Below are 17,403 nucleotides of genomic sequence, written 5' to 3' on the forward strand. Positions count from 1 at the left end.
ACATCAAAGTATCTTACATTAATCAATATGCTTAACGTAAAACATGTTGTAACTCTTTATGTAAGTGTAAATATAAAACAGTTTGATCTCAATATTTTGCTTCCACATTGTGTTTATATGCAGAGGGAAAAAAATGATTAACTTGCACCATAGGTGATCAACATTAATAACCTTGATCTATATTATACGAATATTTGAGTTAACCACTTCACACACAAAAACCTTGCATGCTTTTAAGTTCATGTTAATACTAACATATGAGATGAAAATGTAGTATCTGCTTACCGTCACCATTACAAATGCATTAAAATGTTACAAGAGAAAAGCTCCCAGCACTATCGCATCTTGTGCTTGTCACTTAAGGTTTTTACAAAACTAACATTGTCCTTGCAGTAACTTTGCAGTTGCTATAATCTTAGAATTCTCATGTTTGGATTCACAGTGCATACACTAATTGAGTAAAAGATACGCGTCTTTAAGTGTGATACAATGAGTCACAATGACATAATTGAGAAGTATCTCAGAAAACAATGTGAAAGCCTAAGCAAATATTAGCAAGCCTATAAACATATACAATATAAACACACTCCAATCCTTCCATTTGGGTAGAATGAGGCGTGCCATTAAAAAGCCAAGAGTCTCAAAAGGCACTAAAGTTCAATATCAAAAACTGGCAGAAATCCAACAAATTCTTCAGGAGGACTTCGACTGGAACCTTACTTGATCTACAGGACGTTGACATATTTTCAAGCAGTGGTATCACCAATGACAGCAGGGGTTGTACGTCTGTTGGAAGCAAAATGTAAACACAAACCTCAGAATTAGATATTTTCAACCACACAAATAAATAGCCTCAGACAGATTGTGTAAAATACACATGTATGCAACTACAGTATGTCAATCCACTCACCTGGCATAGATCATTGCTAAGTCAATGCAAGTTCCGTGGACTGTCTGACTCTCCCAAAACTTCTCCATACATCCTTTTCACCTTATATTCATAAAGCTGCCCGCTCCGCTATGCGTTTAAGAGAGAAATGGCATATGCAATACATTAATATAAATTAAAAAAAAATGACACAATGAAACAGCACAAGATGACCCTAAGCAATAATTTCTCCTGGACAAACTAAACAATCTAAAAATTGTCTGTATTATTTTCATTTCTATGTGTATTTAACATCAATAAGAAAAATACTATCAATACACTAAGAAAAACGACCAAGTTGTGTTACTTACGTAGCCATTCCTTCAGTAAAAGCAGAGCCATAGTTTTCTCTATCACTCTGAGTAGAGGTACTTCCACACGCCAACATTCTGCCTTGGTGGTTATCTGTGTGAGAGGGATTAACGTTAGCAGCTAGCAGAACGTTTCATAAGGTCCATATGGTTCATAAGGTTAGGTTACTAGCAGCGAGTGCTAATGTTAGCCTTTAAGCCAATTTGACTCAACAGTATTCACTAACTTCACATTAAAATGGGAAACAGTGATAAAACACACACAAAATGCCTTTCCTTAACATCTATCATGATAGTCATGCATTACCGAGGGCGTTTGAACACCGTTTAAAAATATTCATAGCTAACATAGGCTACGTTGCTAGCGAATGCTAATGTCAGCCTATTATGCCAACAATTTGACTCAGTTAACAGTATTCAATATTTACAAACCCGAATTTCGATAAATTGCAACTATACCTTACCTCATGCATTACTGAAGGCGTTTGAACACCGTTTCAAAATATCTGAATATAGCTAACATGACATGGGCTACGTAGCTAGCGAATGCTAATATGTTAGCCTTTAAGCGAACAATTTGATTCCGTTAACAGTATTCAACATTTACAAACTGAATTTCGATAAATTGCAACTACATCTTACCTCTGAATAGCGTTGCCTCCTGTTCCATAAAGATTATGCCAGCACCACAGCACGTTTCCCCACACCAAGCTCCTCTGCTGAAAACTGCTCCTCCATTACTTTCAATACTTTGAGTGAGACGAAAAAATAACGGTTGCTCCCGAATCTCCTCCCCTATCAACTTCTGAGTGACAGTCCATGGGCTTTTTGTACCCATAGGTACAATATGGTCCCTTGGTGAAAAGGTACATTATTTATGTACCCGAAATGGTACCTATTAGTACCAATACAAGGTACAGGGTCAAAATTGTACTTGAAAGAACGAAAATGTACCCCAACAGTACCCCTATTTTTGAGAGTGTATCTGTAACAGTGACCTCTCCCTATTATCTGATGTACATGTAGGCCTATATCCTAAAATAATGTTCGCCTCTCATGTCATCTGTCTGTTCCACTCACCTTTTACTTGTGGTTCATTTTGAGCTGTGTCTGCATCTGACTCCTTTTTGAAGTTCACTTCGGAGTAGACCACCGACTCAGACATGTTTCACGTTGCTAAGCCGACGGCACTGTGAGCTTCACGATGCTTCATCAGCAGTCCAACTTCTCTATGTGATTTTTGCGTGTGGGAAACGTGTGTGCTTTTTAGAGAACTGGATGATTACATCACTCTTTCCCCAATCTTATTTGAAAGTTTTTGCCCACTATTGATTTAGATTCTTATTTTAGCACCCATTGTCATTACAGTTTTTCTTGATTGCTTTGACCTGCTTAAGGACACTGGGATCCTCTCGGTTTTCATCACTGTCTCAGCAGGTCAGAAGACTCTTCTTGCAAATGTGTTAACCCTTTCTCATTAAATTGACACATTTCCCCACTCTCGCCTAGATCATTGATTAGAACATTTTAAGAAACGGCCTCATGGTGTTGATAAAAAATAAAATGTTGATTAAAATTACAGTCCTCTGCGATGTCTGCAGCAATTTGCATATCACCGGAGTCAAATATAAAGTAGCACATCAATGCAAAGAAATAGACATTGCCATTGAGGGGAGTGTTAATTTATTTTCATTGTGTCTCCTTGTTTATAACTGTGGCCTGAAATACCTTGCATGTGAAAAACATTTTTGAACTTTAATGTCACTAATGCTGATTATTCAATGATTAATTTGAATTGAAACATTAAAAATATTTATGTGATTAATTTAGATTAATTAATCACAAGGTATGTAATTAATTAGATTCAATTTTTTAACTGACTTACAGCCCTAGTTTTTTTTAGTCCACTTCTGGTCCAATGCAAGCAAAGAGTTGAAATGTTGAGCTGCAAACCAGAAGAATCATCAGAAAAGAACAGCCAAAGGTGGAGACACCATACTAGACTGTCCGCTGAGAAAAATGCGATACAAGCCACAGCTTATAGAGACATCACCTGAATAATTTGTTAGAGCAGAAAGAATTCCTCTGTAGGCCTAAGGCAGATTGATGTCTGGTGAGAGATCTTAATCAATGTAAAATGCTGCTGTTGCTGAGACAATTTGTTAGGTGTAAAATGGGTGAATCAGTTGTGAACTAATGCTTCTAGCAAAGGAGTTATAGTTTTCTGTTTTTGTTTAGTCCACTTCTAGTCCAATGCGTGCAAAGACTTGAAATGTTGAGCTGCAATTAGATTAATGGCAGATGAGAATATTAATCGATGTAAAATGGCGCTGTTGCTGAGACGCAAGTACATTGTAATGGATGTAGTGCCTGTTCACATCCTTGAGAGATACTGCATATTGCACAAGTCTTCCCATGCCATTATGAAGTTTAATATATAATTAATGTATAGTATCATGTGAAAAGAGCTGTTACAGCACGATGGAAATATGAAAGTATTATAGTAGACAAAAGGAGTCTAATCTTTTCAGAATTCTCAACTTTCCGTTGGATCCCTGTTTCATTACAACAGATGTTAAAGTCATCATGGTAAAATATTTAATCTAGCAACATATCAGCAATGGAGATATTTATTGACGTCATTGATATTGACTATGAGACTATAGGAAATAAATTATGATGCTCTGTTATCATTAGCAAACTTTGGTTTCACAAATAAATTTGAACTCTCTCTCACAGGCTGTATCCACCCAGCCTGCTGCACTAATATTGCTGTTAAAGTTGATCTCTCCCATCCGTACACAGTCCTCTCCATCAAGATATTCATTACTCGCCCCCTTCCAGTTATCAGGCTCTGTATTCAGCCAGAATCTGTAGAGAAACAGCAAATCGGAAATCAGAATTGAGTAAAGCTGCTTCTTTTCATTTAACCATCATCACTGAGATCATTCACGGAGTGAGTGCTAGATGGATCGCTGAAGAGATGGTGTCAGCAGTCGAGCGATTCTTCCTGTATGCATACTGATGGCGGTCCACAGTTACAGTATATTGATCGTCCTCTTTATCTCAGCCACTAGAACGGCACATCTGTTGGAGGGATGAGTCTGGCTGTGGGAAACGGCTGTGATACATCAAAACGGGCGTAGAGGGTATTTAGGACATCAGGTAGGGATGGGTCAGTGCATGGGACACTCAGTGTTTTTGTTGCTACAGTATAACCCAAGATGCTTTTGATGCCTCTCCATACTCACTCACCTGGAGAAGGACTCTTATGTGAGACTACTCTTCCTGGACTTCATCTCTGTGTTTAATACTATCATCCCCCAAACGCTGGTGAACAAACTGTCATTACTTGAACTAACCACAACTGCAATTGAATCTAAGGGGGTATTCACACCTGCCTTGTTTAGTTCGATTAAAACGAACTCAAGTTCGTTTCTTGCTTGGTTCGGACCTTTTTGACTGGTGTGAATACAATCACTCGAACTCTAGTGCGGACCAAACAAGCGGACCGAGACCCAGCTGAGGAGGTGGTCTCGGAGCGGTTCCTATCGAACCCTGGGGCGGTTCGTTTATGGTGTGAAAGCAGACCGACCTCGATCCGACCCAGTTACAGAAATCTACCTTTTTTGGATTTGACAAGCTCCCGTAGTTTTTGCGCATTATGGGAAATGTAGGATAGCTCCGTGACGCACAACAGCTGTAAGCAGCAGTGGGCTAACGCTTTTTTGCCAACAATAATTTGATTTTGCATCTCCTACCCGTTCCGTCTTCCGTAGGCCTGCTGTTAGCATGTTGGACACACATGAGAGCTCTTCTCAGCTGTTTTGTTGCACGTCTTCGTCGTTGCCAAATTACGAGCATCATATTGTTCAACTTGCATCAAACGGTCTTGACGCTCAAGCACTTCTGCAAAGCTGTAACTGTATAAACTATATTGCTAGGATAATAACGAGTACAGTACGCAAACATAGTATTTACGTGGGCCAACTTTGACTTTGGCTTCCTATTCTTCACCCCACCTACACGTTTACCAGCCAATGGTTGAACGACCTTAGCACATGTGCTTTTGTTTATAAATTCTGGTCCGGTTGCAATTAATCACGATGTGAAAGCGAACCGCACTAAAAAAGGAAAAAGAAAAAAAAATTGGTCCGGACCAAATAAGTGAACTAACGGACCTTCCTGGTGTGAATACGCCCTTAGACTTAACAAACAGACCCCAATCTGGATCCAGAACAAGATGTCTTCCACAGTCATCCTCAACACCGGCGCTACCCAGGGATGTGTCCTGAGCCCCCTACTGTATACTCTGCTGACCTCCGACTGCACGTCTCAATACCCAAACAACCAAGTGCTGAAATTTGCAGACGACACAGACGGTAGTAGGACTTGGCGCTCAAAACGATGAGTCAGCATAAATTAAGCGGCTACACGCAACAATTACAACCTTATAAGCTATATGCAAGAAAACTATGGAGTTGGTTGTAGACTTCAGAGAGGATCACCACCCTCCCCCCTCTCCACATTGACAGTGCAGAGGTTGAAGTTGTCTTTCTTCAAATATACCTGGGGGTGCACATCTCAATTAAGCTAGAACGGAGATGCACAATTCAACATCATTTCAATGGACGTCCAGTTCTATATACTGACATCCCAGAGATGAGTGCCTCAGATCAGCCATGAATTTGTGCAAGAAAATGATTCTCATTTGGATGTTATTGTATTGCATAGTAAAACATTAAAATGCACAATGAAAAGTTGAGTGAAACTTCATACGTTTGGCTTGTATTAAGAGGAGTCGTGTCCACCCATTGCCACTTTGTTTCGTTCTCTCTGTCATTCAGACCAATCCAGAACTTGTCCTCAGCATCTTGCATTTTTCCTTTGATTATCTTCATCAACAGTTTCTTTGAAACAGGAGAAAGCATATTTAGAATTGTGCATAGAAAGATTACTCTTTTGTCCAGTACCTGTGATAGAGTATAATAACAATGTCAGCACCGGTTATTATTAAACATAATTCAGGTCAAACACAATTCATCTCAACAAATAAAACATCAACTGAGCTGAAGCATAGCCAGTCGAGTAGAGAAAAAGAGAGAATAGCTTTAGGATGTTTTAGCAGACCTGCTCTTCTGTATCATTTATGATTGCCAGATGGCTCTTCATACGGACACATTCTTCTTGACTCTGAGTCCAGTTTAGAGTCTCATTAGAGAAGAAGTAGCACTGTCCATCATGTGATTCCCAGCCAGGGCCACATTTAGCAGGCTGACATTCTGCTGAAGAACAAAAAAATACTTCTGAGTCTAACCTTACTATAACCCGAGAAGGACTGCTAGAATTGTCTTCAGATGTTCACAACGACCCTCTCTGTTAGACTTGGTCACATTTAGCAGGCTGACATTCTGGTGAAGAACAAAACAGGCAAAAAAACCCAAAAAACTTCTGAGTCTAACATTATAATCTGAGAAGGACTGCTATTTGTATCCAGATGTTCACAATGTCCCTATAGTCTTTTGTCTGAAAAGCCTACCTGGGATTTTAATATTTTCTTGTGATGTTGAATATGTTGTACTTTGTGTTGTGTGTCCATTGTCCTGTGTTGTATATTGTTTGCTGGCAGCATTTGTCCTTGTGTTTCGAGAAGAATCTGAAAAAAAGGTGGGCAAGTTCATAGCAGAGACTTATGTCTGTAAAGACCTGTCCCTCAGGTGTACCCTTCTGCTCTAATGCTCATGTTTCAGAACTAATTGTAGTCTAACTTCTGTCCAGTTGTGTTTGGCATCTACACTGAGTCATCAGCTTCTCCACAAACATGACAGCAATTAGTACAGTGTCAATGACATAGTTGATCTTAGTGTGACCCTGATGCTCCTGATGACCCCAGTGACTTACAGTATAAACTCAGACCGATGGCAGTTCCCAGGATAAGAATGCAGAGCACCACCACAGCCAATAGCAGAAGGCCACGCTTCCTGATGCCCTTTGACCCTTTTGGGGGAGAGTCAGCAAGCGCAGCTGCTGTATAAAGTTAGAGGATAAAGCAGATGTAAAGAGACAAACTGTAGGTTTCATTCTCAGAACGAACTACTCAAGCACGTAAACATGACATCACACATGAGGATTGCGGTGGCCTATGTGTGTGTGTGTGTGTGTGTGTGTGTGTGTGTGTGTGTGTGTGTGTGTGTGTGTGTGTGTGTGTGTGTGTGTGTGTGTGTGTGTGTGTGTGTGTGTGTGTGTGTGTGTGTGTGTGTGTGTATGCATGCACCTGAGTTTATCTGCCCTTCATATGGCTATACCTATTTCATTTGAAGATGATACATTTCACTAGGCTATAAAAGTCTACCTCAAATAGTGCCAAATTCTTGCAGAGTCACTTTAAACTCTGTCCTGAGATTACACATTTTAAATTGAAATAGCAACTTCCTCATTCTGCAACCACAGATTTCCTATGTATGTTTACATTGTCAGTGCTGTCAAAACTATAAATGTAAATGACCACACATGTAATACAGTATAATTTAGCCACCATTTTTTACAGTTTAGACAGGAGTTAGAGCAAATTAATAAAGACCCCTCCCACACAAACACATCTCTTACAATTAGGAGGGTCTGACTGATCTGTATTATCAGCCTTATGGACCATAGGAGCAGACCCGTCATCCTCAGGAGAGACTGGAAAGAAAATTAATTTCAGATGTTTTGATGAAAAAACAAAAAGCAAAAAAAAAAAAAAAAAAAAGCGCTATCTATTGGCTGTGAATAAATGTTTTCCATTTGTTTCACACAATTAATCCAGTGGAGTTTGGAGTCTTTTTTATGAGAACTGTATTAAATGTTTTGAAAAAGGATGTGAAACGTGTCATTTGCAAGAGATGACTTCTGCTGTGCTAAGGTGAAGATCATGATCAAGTGGATCCTGGTTTCATTAAGTGCATCAAAACAATAGAGAAAAACTGCAATCATAGGCATATTTTCTACAGTTCCGTCTTACTTTCAAAACATCCAACATCAACTGTGGAAGATTAATTTATTGTTACATCTTATTATATGTGTGAGTGAGAAAGTGAGAGGGAGAGAGAAAGACAGAGAGAGTGTGTGTGTGTACGTGTATGTGATCACAGAGAAACATAACAGTCCCTCAGTCTGGTTGCCTGATGGGAAAAGGTGTTACTGAGTTTGCAGGTCTGGGCCTTGTGGCTATGATGCGTTTTGTCAGACATCAGCAACTGCAACATGGTTATGGTTATTGTTTTGTTCAAAAACAATACAATAGTTAAAAATTAACATTGAACAATTTAAAATGTTGGTAAGACTACATTAAGGAGAAAAGCAATAATAAACAATAATGTATTTTCTGTAGCCTAATGAAAATAAAAAAAATGCTATAATATGCAAAGCATAGCTCATAACGCTTAATTAACCTAGTGCATGTTGATCAAGTGGGTGGTTCTCATGAGATCCTGATTAGAAGGTGTCCAGCATCCACACAAGAGGCGTGCTCTCTCAGAGGAGGGGCGGGACTGTCAAGCTCTATTGGCATCGTTCAAATGACTCTGTACAGTTGGATAGTCCTTCAATCAATCATTTTAAACATGTAGGCTGATTTGACACCTATCTCTATATCAACATGAACCTCATTAAACTATCAGCCATCCATTAAACTGGTAATGCCGTGAAATTACATTTCTACTTCTCCCTATTATCCCTCTGTCCCCTAATCTTGCTCTTTTCTTCTGCTCTCCTCAAGTAACTCTGGATTACTGTATATGTTTTCCGTATGACTTGCCAGCCTGTCTGTCGCTGATGCTCATTTCTTTTCAACAGGTGCTTGCCTGTAACAAAACACACATCATTGAATGTAATATTCTATATAAAAAGAGACCTATTTTACTGTAAAAACTATTTAATCAGACAATCCACTTTTTTTCTTTTTTTTTGTGAAAGCACTACATAAAAATTGAAAATTAGTGAGGGATTGTAATAGATATTGACCTCCGCCATGGAGGTTATGTTTTCATCAGGGTTTGTTTGTCTGTCTGTCTGTCTGTCTGTCTGTTTGTTTGTTTGTCTGTTTGTTTGTTTGTTTGTTCGCAAGATAGCGATAAAGAAATGATTACATTTTGGGAGTGATCCGTATCACCGTCTGGATCCAGGAGTTATGTTTTTGCTTGGCGGAGGTTTGCGCAAATTGCGCTCTCTGAGTGCTTTTCTAGTGTGTTTATGTGATCTGTTCAAGGCAAATATCCTGTAATATATGGGAATGAGCAAGAGTTACTGTTATCTACCTTTCATAAGTCTGTTTCTGATAGCTGAAACACTGAGTCTCTCCACTGCAACAGGCCCTCAATTGTTGTAGAGAATGATAATGGTGTTGCGGAGAATGAGAGAACTTCAACCTTTTTGCTAACTGTGAATGTGGAATGGTTGGGGATGTACATCTTGATCATTGAATTAAGATAGCAGGGAGCAGATTTAAAAAATGTCCTATAGGCCAAGTGAGAGATTTAAATGCAATTATAAACAGTGGCCACTAGAGGGAGCCAGTGGAGAGTATAGGAGAGGAGTTCCACGTGTCTTCTTTGGCTGATTGAAGACCAGACGTGCTGCAGCATTCTGAATCAGTTGTAGAGCTACACAAGCAGGCAGGTCAGCTAACGGTGAATTACAATAGTCCAGTTTGGAGACAGTGGCATTGTGCCCATACAACTAGGGCGGGCTTATTTAGTCAAAAGAAGGAGCGCTCTCTCTTTTTTTTCCAACACAAAGCTGACTGTGGTGTAGGGCCTTCAGTAGCCCTAAGAACAACAACTGGAGATGGAGTATTATCTAAGATAGTTATGAATTGTCTGTTATCCCTGCAAGTAACGTATCAGACAACCTATGTAATTAGGTTAGTGTCTCCTTGTGGAATTAGCTTAATTTACTGATAATTAACAGAAAAAAACCCTTTCAAGTTTACCTGAAGGGTTTTACCCTACACTGAAAAATATTTTTAGGCTATAGGTTACAGTAGCCTATACTATTTTTGTGTGAATGAGCAACAATGTGTAGGCTAGGCCAAAGGTCCTTCCGCTTTAACCCTCTCTGGCTAGGCCTGCCACATGATTTCATCATTCCAAGTCCATCATTCCATAATGAGAGTTTAAGGCACTCCAAGCGATGTTACACGGCCCGGACTAAAACTTGACTAGACTAAAAGAGTATGAACGTGACTAAAACTGATAAAAACTAAAATGACAGCTTGACACAAAGACTAGATTAAAACTAAAACCAAAACAGACCACCAAAAACAACACTATACACGGGTTCTAAGCTGCAACATTTTAGTCACATGCAGCAAACATCACCTCACCATCCACTACCTTCCTGTGCCCTGAATACACATTCTCTGTGGACAGCCCAAAAACGGCAACAAAAACAACCTGGTCCAGGCAGACCCAACAGGCCTACTAGGCCTACTCCAGCAGCTTCATGCTCCAGCAAGGGGCCGTGATGTGGTAGCCTGGGTATTCACGATTTGATTCACGTTGCTGAGGCAGTCTGGAAACAACCGCCCTAATTTTTGCCTCAGATAGGGGACCAATCGCAGAACAGGGGGGAAAGCAAGACAATGATGGACTATGCACAGATGCATTTGATAGACATGATGGTGCCCAATAAACGGATCTGGGCATTCGTTCAAATACGAGAAAATGAACGCTAGGTTCCCAGACAACGTCTCTTTTGAGAAGTGGTCCTTCACATTACTACAGTATATACCAAATAAATTTGAAGATGGTACCAAAACATTTGGCTGGTAAAAGCATCCCTAAAATAGCGTTTTTGCATATCGTCGCTTTCTGTGGTGTCAAATGTGTGTGTGTGTGTTTATCTAGCTGAAATTAAAATAGCAACTTATTTCCTGTGTGAATGACAACACGTGACTAAATGAGGATATTTAGCAACCAGTCTTTTTTACAGATACATTTTGAGCGAGGGCATGCCAGGTAGTTCCTTTTTCTTATTAGCGATAGAAGGTGGGGTATTGATGAAAGTCTTTTTAAACAGGTGCGTCAAACCAAAAGATATCAGAAAAAGGCAGGAAGGGTTCGCACTCTGAAAAAAATAGTAGACAAAGTCTTTGCTGAAGAAGATTATTTTACTTAGGGTGAGCAGACGTTTCAGCCATTAGGCTATTCTCAATGCTCGCACTGAGTCAACCACAGACATGCAATAGCAATTATCAACGATAGGTAAATAATACCAAGACAAGAGGTTTTTTTTGCACACTTGAAGGAAAGCATCAACAAAGATCCCTCCCCACACAAACACGTCTCTTACACATTGGAAGGTCTCGTTGATTTGTGTTATCAGCCTTATGGACCACAGCAGCATACAAAACGTCATCTTCAGGTGTCTCTCCTGGAAAGAAAATTACTTTAAGATGTTTTGAAAATATGCACTGTATTACAAAAAAATGGCCATTCTGAGGGGTAGAAGTTTGCAGACAACACAAATGTGATTTGCTATATGATTATACCATATAGACTGTGAATATGTGTGTGTGTGTGTGTGTGTATGTGTGTGTGTGTGTGTGTGTGTGTGTGTGTGTGTGTGTGTGTGTGTGTGTGTGTGTGTGTGTGTGTGTGTGTGTGTGTGAGTTTGAGAGAGAGAAGCTGTTACTGAGCTTGTAGGTCTGGGCCTTGAGGCTGCGATACCTTTTACCAGACAGCAGCAGCTACAGTAGTTTCCTGTGTATTAGCCGTAGGACAGTGTTTTATGCAAGTTTAAAGAAACAAAACCGTATTAATACCGAATTAACTGCCCCCATGTTTTAACCTCATAGCTGAAGAAATTTAGCAAAATCAATGCCACGGTTAATAGTTGGGAAATGAGTTATGGTAAAACATGCGGTGTGACTGGGGTCTTTAATTTTTCTACGGGCTTTACTAATGTATCTTGTATTGTATAAGTTCTGAAGGGAGGGAAGTGCAGATCCCCATTACATTTTGGGAGTGATCCGGATCACCGTCTAGATCCAAGAGGCGCATAGTGGAGGTCTGTGTTCTCGGGGTGCTTTTCTAAATTGTATTTGATTGTTGAAGATTGTTTACATTTTGTTCAAAAGTAAGACATCCATGTAAAATATCCTAAACGAAAAACAAACATAGGAACGTGCACACCTGCATGTCCCACAGCTCCCTCCAATGGCTAGCTGTCCCCAGAAATCATAAGGCCCAGGTACAATGGAGCCCCCAGCAACTGCATGATAGAATACAGGACAGTCTGACAAAGCCTTTTTGGTCTTGGGGAGACGGGCAGGGCTGGTTGTTCCAGCAGCACTATACAACAACCATAGAAATCAGCACAAGCTTATGGCACACTGCAGAACGGATAATGCAGTCCTGCCAGGAGGAACTGTCTCTGAGATATCAGGGCTGGAATGCTGCCTTCTGATTTACAACACAGCATCCAAGGCGCTAACAGCACAGAAAAAGCCCCCTGCAGTCGCCAGCGATGCAGATTACCCTGGGCTGTCATGGCAATGCTGTGCCAACCTATGCCGATCCACAGTGATACAAGAAACAGTAGCCCTTACTGCATGGCTCTCTCTAGCAATCTCTAGATATCACGTTCAAACTTTTAGCATTTTTGAAAATGTGTAGAATGTTTCAGGAAATGTGCCAACGTGGTTGAGAAAACAGTAAAATATAAAGAGCACACGGAGGGTAGAAGTGATAGGCCTTATTGCTGCCAAGTACAAATCCTAGCCTATACTGTGACACACAATAACGGCAGAAAGAGTAGAGGATTGTCCACTAAGGGCACATTAGTGAGAAACTTCATGTCCGATCAACCTGATTATAAGCCAATCCAAGGTACCCACATCACGCTTCTGTTTATAGCATTTCACTCAGCAAAACTGGGTCACGCTTCTCCACAATGTGTACTAATACAGTGAACATTTATAAAAGTAAAAAAAAAAATAATGACCAGAAATTACAATTTATATTTGCTGTTATCCACTGTCATAAAAAACATCTGCTTGAGTAGCGGTTTTACAGTAACCTCTCCCTTTTATCTGATGCTAGTACTCCTGAATCTTTCCCTCTCACTTCAATTAGTCTGTTCTGCAGAGGAAAACGTACCTTTTATCTGTGGTCCAGTTTGGCCTGTGTCTGCAGTTGATTCCTTTTTGTACTTCACTTCAGAGTAGACCACCGACTCAGACATGTTTCATGTTGTTAAGCAGGCGGCACTGTGAGCTGATATTTCATCAGCAGTCTGACTTCTCTATCTGACTTCTGGGAGGGTACACTTGTGTGCTTTTTAAAGAACTGAATGACTTCAGCACTCTTTCCCCTTGTCTCATTTTTTGCCTATTATGGATTCAGCCTCTTATTTGATCACTCAAAGTCATTAAAGGTGCAGTCAGTGATTGTACACATTTTTTCTTTCTTTTTTTCTTTTTTTTGTTATTACATTCAGCAATCAGATCTCATCACATACACGAGATCCCCAGTAGGCTACCGGTACAATATATCAAAAAAGCCCTGTCTCTGTTGTTTGAAGGAAAACTCCAGTAGCAGAGGGATTCTACACGCTTAAAACTGTTAAAAATGCGTGAAAATAACACAATTTGCACTTGCACTTATGGCACGGTCAGACTATACGATTTTTTGTCGCTCACGATTGTCGTTTACGATCTACCATGTCACACTATACGATTTTAGAACCATGAAAACCTCTCCGCGTCTTGGTCGGGAGAGTGGCCACATACACCGAAAGCATCGGTCGCGTCATACGACTCCCGTCAAATTTCTGACAAGCCAGACTTTTTGTCGGGCTGTTTTAGAACGTCGTGAACGACAAATCGCAAGTCGGGATGCATGTCACATTATAAGATTCACTCCGCGTTCGATGTCGTGCCCGACCATTTGAAATCGGATACGACGCTGTAAACTTGTCAGTCACAACAAATTCGGGCCAAAATCGGGCTGAAATCGTGTAATCTGACCAGGCCATTACACATTCATTTTAAGAGTGTAGGCTATATCAGACAACAATATTCAGGCATATTTTCACCATTGGACTTTTGTACAACACGAGATCTTTAGGTTACCAACCCTGACTGGTTTTGAAAAAGTTAAAGATGATACGGGAAAGTAGGCCGGCCAAAATGACAAAGAAGAACCGTGACATTTTTCATTCTTGCCAGTGCATTACCAACAGCCAAGGCTGAAGATCTGTACGTCCTATAATACAACTCTAGTCAGCACTATGCTAAGCATTATGTAGCCAACAAAGAACCTCCAGGACACCACCTCCTCTCCTCAGACAAAGCCAATCAGTGAAGCCTGGAGATTCATGAACTATGCCATATCTGTAATGAACTATGTAGTAATGAACTATGCCAAAAGAAAACATCAAGCTGGCTGGGGGATACTGTGCAAACACTTAACAACACAAATTACATCATGTTATCTTGCCCTTTGACCCTGTGACCTTGAGAACCAGTCCAAGTAGCCTATGCAGTTTATATTTCTCTGGTTTGTTGAAGCCATGGGGAGATGTCACACAAACAGGGGGTGCCTCTCATTTATACACCCTCCCTTCCTTCCTCGATCCTCGTCCTCACTGTCCTCACTACAGTAGATAAAGAATGATGGGGCGGCAACAATGGGATAGTCTATCCAGTGTTAGGGTGCTTTTACACCAACATCGTTTGGTGCGCACCAAACGGTCCATTTGTACCAAAACCTCTTAGTTCGGTCCGTTTTCGTTGGTGTGAAAGCATTAATCGCACTCGGGTGCGCACCAAAACAAGCGGACCGAGACCTCCAAAAAGAGGAGGTCTCGGTCCGCTTGACTCCGCACCAAAAGTCGACCTCTGGTGCGGTCCCTCTGGTGAGAACGCGAACTGGGGTCCAAACCATAGACTGTAGGTCAAAATAGTGAGTCAAAATTGGCGCCGATTTCTACCGGAAAATAAACATTGAGAAAAAATCAATCTGGCCAATTTTGGTTCGTTTTCTGGTGTGAAAGCGGACCTCACTGGAGTCTATATGCTACATAATAACAATTTCACTGCCTGAAGCAGACCAAATAATCGAATTAGTGGTGTGAAAGCGCCCTTAGTTATAGATGAGGAACGCCCCTCGAGGACCGAGCATCGAGGATCGAGGAGAGAGTTTGAGAGCCACCCTGTATCACTTAACAGACCACATGTGACCTTGACCCCTGACCCCATGACCTTGTGTATACGTTAGACCGGCACATCCGGGAACTTGACTCGCGAGAAACGTTCCAGCCCCTTTTTGGGGGAAAACAAACAACGTCTCTCATTAACTCCAATGCAAATTAGGGTCAATAAACGTAATTCGTACCGAAATCGTAGGGGTAAATGATAACAGAAAACACAACGAATCAATAGGACCACTCAATATATTACCACTTTGCCGGTCGTTGACCGTGAAAAATACGTTCAAAAGCTTAATTCAATCAAAGTAAAAACATGTCCCTTCGGTCTCCCGAGTAGCCTGCTAGCAGTAGCAGTGGCCAGTGTCATACCCGGACATAGCCTACTCTTATCTCATTGAATCTCCAGTTAAATAACTAAATTGTTTTCCTGTATTTTTGGCCTCTTATTTTAATTGTAATGTTGTGTAGTTGACTGACAGGCTTGGATGTAAAGTATGTTCGTTAGATAATTCCAACATATGATCATTTCTGTCATAGCCGATAGCCTAGCTGCTAGTGTTAGCCAAGTGTTAGCCTAGATTTCCGTTTTCGTTGGTCTGATTTATTTTTGGTGTAGCCTAATGTTAGGGGTTCTTAGCTTTGTGGTTGGTACACCCAACCACACAGCAACTTCTCGGCATGTCTGTCTACCGCGAACACTGATCTATAAATAATAAGTTATTCGTTATAGATCAGTGACTGTGAACAACACCCGTTCACTTTGGCTTGTTTCAGGCTGGTTCTGAGGGCTTGTTTCCCCCAAAAAGGGGCGTGGCGCAAACAACCTGCTCTGTGTGACGCGAGTCCGGTCGAACGTATTTACTCATTCCATAACATGTCACAATTATTTCAGTGAGTAGCCTAACTGTGCAAAGTTTGACATGTGCAACGAATGACTGGAAAACAGTGGTCCTACGACTTGCAGCATAAGAAATGTTCTCTCCAACTATGAGCCACACAGTGACCACATTTAGGTGAGGAAGGCTATAAATAACCAATGTGAGAAATGTAGACATGAACTTCCCCTTAATCTGTTCTGATCATTCACTGATGGTACTGTTGTAGGTGTATTTATTACTGTCCTAGTTTCCATAATGGAATGGCTATCATGGAATCAATTAATATTGTCAATATAGCAAAAGGTTCCTCATGGTTTGATTTAGGCCAACGCCCACTGCTGTCATCCAGGGGTGTATAGGTAAAATAAGAGGTTGGCAATGTTTGTAAACGATGAATTCTGTGATCATGTAAGGTTGACTTTTTTTAAAGGCATTGAGAGCATGTTTGATGATGGTGGAGGTTACTGTCCAATGTTTATAACAACACCCAACAGTGGTATTACATGGTTCCGTTAATGAATGTATTGTGAATGAGGATAATTCAGAAGGACTTTTGACTGTATCAATGATGAAAGTATAGCAATTGGTGAATTGGTGAAACTCTTTTGAGAGGCGGATAAACTCCAGACCGAGTGCTTAATGGCATATGATATGGAAAGGAAACAATATATTGAAAGATGGGTCAAAATTAAAGAGGCAGAAGGATGGAATCAATAGAAGACCTGGGTAAGATTGGCTAGAATATATCGATATCTGGATGGCTGTTTCTTATTGGGGAGTAAAGGGGGTGGAGGGTTGTCTTGTTTGTGTGTGTGTATATGTGGTTTTTTGTTTGGTTTTTTTTTAAGAAAAAAAAAGAAAAAAAAAAAAAAAAAAACTCCAGAGGTGGGTAAATTGCGCTAACAGTACTTGCGTTTAGCCTCTGATGGGCTGACCGGTGTCGATGCATGCAATGCTAATCCTGTTTTACGATGATTTATACAACACAAGCTGCTCCATGCTTGTGCCTGCACCACTTCATTCGCTTAGCTGTGCAGCTTAGCAAGAAGTTTAAGACAAAGATGTTGTGGTGTATTGTTATTTTGTATTCTCATTC

The 17,403-nt window shown here is 40.5% G+C and overlaps 1 long non-coding RNA gene across 1 annotated transcript; it reads right to left on the reverse strand.

The window, feature by feature from the left end:
• Positions 1 to 506: 506 nt before the first annotated feature.
• Positions 507 to 2,198, reverse strand: LOC134072846 (uncharacterized). Its single transcript, XR_009937214.1, has 4 exons — positions 1,882 to 2,198; positions 1,240 to 1,333; positions 911 to 1,018; positions 507 to 786 (listed from the first exon to the last, which is right to left on the reverse strand). It is a non-coding gene; the product is annotated as an uncharacterized LOC134072846 (long non-coding RNA).
• Positions 2,199 to 17,403: the final 15,205 nt, after the last annotated feature.

This window comes from Sardina pilchardus, chromosome 24 (genome assembly GCF_963854185.1).
Source record: "Sardina pilchardus chromosome 24, fSarPil1.1, whole genome shotgun sequence".
NCBI lineage: Eukaryota > Metazoa > Chordata > Actinopteri > Clupeiformes > Clupeidae > Sardina > Sardina pilchardus.